At 38.9% G+C, this 5,820-nt stretch overlaps 1 protein-coding gene and 1 long non-coding RNA gene across 2 annotated transcripts in view; one reads left to right on the forward strand and one right to left on the reverse strand.

Moving 5' to 3' along the window:
* The first annotated feature begins 2,047 nt into the window (after positions 1 to 2,047).
* The window catches only part of pou2af1 (POU class 2 homeobox associating factor 1), a 50,496-nt gene continuing 46,723 nt past the window's right edge, over positions 2,048 to 5,820 (forward strand). Inside the window, exon 1 of the mRNA XM_010793803.1 lies at positions 2,048 to 2,052. The gene's annotated coding sequence lies outside the window, so the exon portion shown is untranslated. The remainder of the gene's footprint in view (positions 2,053 to 5,820) is intronic.
* Positions 3,598 to 5,158, reverse strand: LOC104964903 (uncharacterized). Its single transcript, XR_800481.1, has 3 exons — positions 5,023 to 5,158; positions 4,053 to 4,181; positions 3,598 to 3,860 (listed from the first exon to the last, which is right to left on the reverse strand). It is a non-coding gene; the product is annotated as an uncharacterized lncRNA (long non-coding RNA).

Here is a 5,820-nt window from a genome sequence, read left to right on the forward strand (position 1 = left end):
TACGGTGTGGGTTATAACAGGCTTTCTTTTCACTTTGAGTCAGAATTAGAATTAGAATATGAAATGTATCCTGAGGGAATTGCTTTTTTACCAGTTGCTCATTTAAAAACACAATAACATAAAGGATAGGTAAAAAGTAGGGCTGTCAAACGATTAAAATGTTTAATCAGATTAATCACAGCTTAAAAATTAATTAATCATGATTAATCACCATTTGAACTATGTCCAAAATATGCCATTTCTTTATGTATATTGTTGTGGGAATGGAAAGATAAATGAAAGAAGGCGGATATATCCATTTAACATACAGTATGTTTATTATAACATTGTTCTGTGTGTCAAAATGAAAGACAGCCCCACACCTATCAATCATCAAACCGTGGGTCTTATTTCATTACGTGTAGATTTCTATCAACACGTAATGTTGTATCGATGTATATAGAGATGTACTACAGCAAAAGTATTCTCCGTCAGGACTTCCTGCAACAACACCATGCCGTTATCTTGATTCTGATTGGCCAGAAGACATTATCAAAGATGTTCTATTGAGAAGACGATCAGTACGTGACAAAAGTTTTAAAACCGTTTCTAGTCTTCGGTATTTCCAGACAAGTGGCTACTGAAATCAATCTTACTAACTGCTGTCCGTGCTCCGCGCAAGTTGGCGGACTTTATTTTGCTTACTTTAACATCATTTTTCATGGTGGGGCTAAGCCATTTGTTGGTATGGCTGTAGCCTACCCCAGCGCTGCCACTAGTGGGATGTATGGGGCGGGCCATTCTGCACATATTTTAACGCAATTAATTCAAAAAATTAATTACCGCCGTTAACGCGATAATTTTGACAGCATTAGATGCTGTCAAAATTATCGCGTTAACGGCGGTAATTAATTTTTTGAATTAATTGCGTTAAAATATGTGCAGAATGGCCCGCCCCATACATCCCACTAGNATGTGGCATGCATGTAGGTGTCTGTGGTGTTAAGTGAGCAACGAGGACAGATGTGAGATAATACAAAACCCATTTTAAACATCCTTTCCCCTGTGTAGTGCACTCTGTGAATAATCTTATATTGAGGTGCATGTTGGTGTTGGTTGATATGGAGAAGATGTTTGTGCAAATTTGAGAGCAGAAGTCGGCACTCGGGTGATCTGGAGATCTTTTTCCCATTTATTTGAGGGGATGGACATTGTTAAGTCTGCAGAATAAAATTAATTTATATATTTTTGAAAGCAGTTTTATTCTTAAATTGATTTGGAATATTTCTGAGGGGGGATAAGAGTTCAACGTTTTGCTGTTAACTTTGGTTTGAATGGATGATTTGAGTTGTAAATATTCTAAATATTGATGTTCCCTGATGCCGTACTTCTGGACCAAATCAGAAAATGGAATTACTTGTGTTCATGAAATATATGTTTGAGGTGTGTGATGCCTTTGGCGATCCATGATTTGAAATGTAAAGGTTTTCTGTTTATTAGAAAGTCAGGATTGTTCCAGATGGGAGTGTGCTCGGTGGGTGAAATGGTGTTGTTAGTTAATTCGTAAAATGTCCACCAGGCTTTCAGAGTTGTGGCTATTGCAGGGTTTTTGAAGCATGGATGACGTATGATGGAGCGGCTTATGAACAATAAGTCTGAATATCTTTGCACAATGTTTGTTCAATGTCTAACCAGGAGGTGTCGGAATTATTAGGATTAGTCCATGTGTAAATGTATTGTAGTTGCTGGGCAATGAAGTAATGCAGAACGTTTGGTGCTTCTAAGCCACCTTGACTCTTGCGTTTTTGAATAGTAGATAGTTTGATTCTAGGTGTTTGGTTTTTCCAGTAAAATGTTGAGATGGCAGTCTATAGATTTGAACCAAGTGGGTGGGGGTTTAATAGGGATCATTGAGAATAGGTAATTTATCATTGGGAGTATGGCCATTTTGACTGTTGCAATTCTGCCGATAAGGGATATTGGGAGATTCATCCAACGTTGAAGGTTGTCTACTATTGTTTTGAGAAGTGGGGTGAAGTTCAGATTTACTAATGTTGTCAGCCTGGGGGAAATGTTGATTCCTAAATAAGTCAAATTACCAGTACGCAGAAAAGAAGGCGGTGTTTGGACTGCCATCACACAGCTATTAGATGAAAGTGGAAGAAGGGTTGATTTAGACCAGTTAATAGTATAATTGGTTAAATCAGAAAAGGTGTTTATGAGGCGGATGGTTTCAGGTATTGAAGTAGAGGGATTTTGTAAATATAGTATAATGTCATAAGCCATATATGCTAGCAGCAAATCATTTAGAAACCCCAGTTAAATGTATGACCATCAGCACTTAACTGTCTTTTTTCTCCTGATTAGTTCATCAGTGAAACACCTATTTTAGTTTTAGAAAGTGATCATTATTTTCCCCAGATTAAAGAAACAATCACACAGATTCACACCCCTTTCAAATGCAGCTTTCTAGTATTGTTTGCCATGAAACCGTCTGGAAGTAGACAAAGTACTACTAAGTGCTACTGTCAGAGAGAGGTTTTTAAAAAACACACGTAACATCATAACAAGTAGACAAAGAAGACTGCCATGGAGTTCAGACATGCGTACAAAAAGAAACGGGACATCTGGACTAGATACAATACTCACAAATGATCCTAGATGTTAACACATGTACATTACACACTCCCAACACACCTCTCCTTTTCCTGTCTGCAGAAACAGAATTTCCTATGGGGCTCAGGGTCGCATGCATGAGTGTGTGTGTGCGCGCGCGTGCGTGCGTGCGTGCGTGTGTGTGTGTGTGTGTGTGTGTGTAACTTCCCTGCAGCCTTTAAGGAAACACCAGTCGATAAGAGCGGAAAGAGACACAAAGGGGAAAAAACACAGAGAAGTGAACTTTTAAAGAATAAAATACAATGAACCAAAGACATGAGTGATAGGTGGAGGGAAGACAAAAGTAAGTCTGGCTAAATTATAAAATAAGGACTTGTGGTTTTATAGAGCAAGACTTGTTGTTATGCTGTTTGTGCCAGTGTAAATACAGGTTTCAAAGTTTCAAAGTTGAAGGGAAAAATTAAGTTTTTCACAAAAACACCTTAGAGCAGTGGTTCCCAAACTCTTTTAGACCGTGGCCACCCTTCATAGGATGATATACACCCAATATAACATGCATACTGTAAGTAGAAATAATCTGATTGCGCAAATCACGAGTTGTCATATTAGTAACTTTTGAATATTTGAAAACTTAAATATCGAATCTAGCTAGTGGGTGAAACGTAATTAAAAAACCCAAATAATTGAACGTATGATCAATATTTAACTCGCTCACTTTAAGAACCGCTTCCAAGAGTACAACACCTTTCAGGTGAATGATAAAGAGCTACAGACTTTCTCTACATGTTTAAATGTGAAAGCAGAATATATTTATATAAGGAACATTAATTAATCATGTTTTTTTTATAGATTTGAAGAGCGAACAACAGCAGGGATTGGAAAAAGTCTAAAGAGAGCTATAACAAGCATGCATAGTGGTTGATCATGCAACGTTAGATTGAAGGACAAAGCATGGAAGAATAGAACAAAGGTGAATAAAAGAAGTGTTTATTAATGAAAACAGTGATGAAATTCAGCAGAAACAAGTGCAAAGGAAAGATTACCCAAAATGGTTTACCAATATCAAGAAGAAGCTTTACAATGGGCTCGTTTCATTCAATCAAAATGGAGTTCTATGAAATACTGTGTTACACGATTGCGTGGTAAGAGAAAACATGACTGCAAATGTGTTATCTTTCAAAATAGTTCAGAAAATATTATTATAATATTGCGTATAACAAGACGATTTCCTATAGGTTGCTGAGCTGTGCATCATCAAGGCAAGCCTGTTGGTTGGACGAGAAACCGCATAATTAGAGGGAGTGGACATTTGCAAACTGGTTAATGTAGCTGTGCGTATGCCTGTCCTTCTCGCTGCAGAAGTAGTTCTTCTATTGTTAAACTAGCCACTGACCTGCCAATCAACAGGAACATCTTGTTTCATTGGCTGATAATGCAGCATTGTGATTGGTTCTTACCATCTCTCGGGGCAGGAACATGTCTTCCTGCCGTAGGACCACAAGACACACACTCTCTCCCTGTCGCGTGCTGCGGAGCATACACACCAGCTCCTCCTGGCCCACACCTGTGGTATCCACACCGTTGACCTAAATACACACACACACACACACACACACACACACACACACACACACACACACACACACACACACACACACACACACACACACACACACACACACACACACACACACACACACACACACACACACACACACACACAAACACAAACAAAAAGTCAATACATCACCATTATCAGCATAAGTGTCATTTTTTTGAGGTCTTCTTCATTGACGTTCAGTAACTTCCAAACAGACGACATGACGTGTAATCATACTTTTCATTTGTAAAAGTCCTGCATTCAAAATCTTACTCAAGTACAAAAGTAAAAGTACTTACTGTGTGTAAAGGCCTATTTGAAAATCAAATACATGAAATTACTGGAATATGACTATTGATGCATTCATTTATTCGTAGCACCTGGTAAATACGAAACTCATTTACTTTGTATACTGCTGCTGCATATCTTAACCTTTATTAATATATCAAAGTTAATTTATCAGTTTGTTTGTATTTTATTTTAGCTTAGAAATGAAGTTGTAAAATAACTAGTAACCAAAGCCGTCAGGAAAATGTAGTGGAGTAAAAAGGACAATATTGGTCAGTAGGACCAAAAAGCTGCATGAAATGGAAATACTCAAGTAAAGTACTTTACAGTATTTCATAACTCCACTGGTTGTGAGAGTGTGGCTTTGATGTGTATGTGTTTGCCGATGTGTGCATAGTTAAAAACATTATGCGGCATGTGTGTGTACATTTGTTTGGTCACATGACTGATCGGCCGCTCACCCGCTTTGGCAGATCTACCTTTATCTGTATCTCTTGTTTTCAGGATTTCATGAATGCTAACAGTAAGCTACCCTTTACCTCAAGAATGCGATCTCCAGACTGCAAGCGTCCATCTTTGACAGCGGCTCCACGTGCCAGAACGTTTTTGACCAGAATAGGACCAGGACCGTGGACGGAAGAATCTCTGGTTACAACGGTAAAACCCAGACCTTCTGAGCCTACACACACACACACACACAAATAAATGTGACTGAGTATAAAGGTTGACTATAGAAGCATAAGTATCACTACTAAGCCTATCTCGAAACAAATATCCTGTATAGCTGTTCACTACCTGCCTCCAAATTTGTTTCCCAGAAGCTCTGAGAGTGATCTCTGAAGACACACACACACACACACACACATACACACAATAAAACACTCCTGAGAACTTCAACAAGACTGTGTTGTTGACTCAGCTCCTGACTACATATTGTTAGCGTGATAACTAAAAGCCTTCAGAGTTTGTGTGTGTGTGTGTGTGTGTGTGTGTGTGTGTGTGTGCGTGCGTGCGTGCGTGCGTGCGTGCGTGCGTGCGTGCGTGTGTGTGTGTGTGTAAAATCATTGTAAACTCTTTAGCTATAGATGGTGCTAGAGTATTTGCAGGTGTGAAGGCTTTAAAAATGGGTTCAGTTGTGGGGCAGAGGGGAGGTATACAAAAAAAAAGTAATGAGGAAGAGACGAGGAAAAGGTAAAAGAGAAATGAGTGCAACACAGCGGAAACAGGGAGTGAATGCTCTGGAAAGAGACGTGATGAAGATTAAAATAGCAATCAGTGAAAAACACATGCACACATGCACACACACACATGCACACACACACATGCACACACACACA

This window comes from Notothenia coriiceps, unplaced genomic scaffold (assembly GCF_000735185.1).
Source record: "Notothenia coriiceps isolate Sejong01 unplaced genomic scaffold, NC01 NC01_scaffold00037244, whole genome shotgun sequence".
Taxonomy (NCBI): Eukaryota; Metazoa; Chordata; class Actinopteri; order Perciformes; family Nototheniidae; genus Notothenia; species Notothenia coriiceps.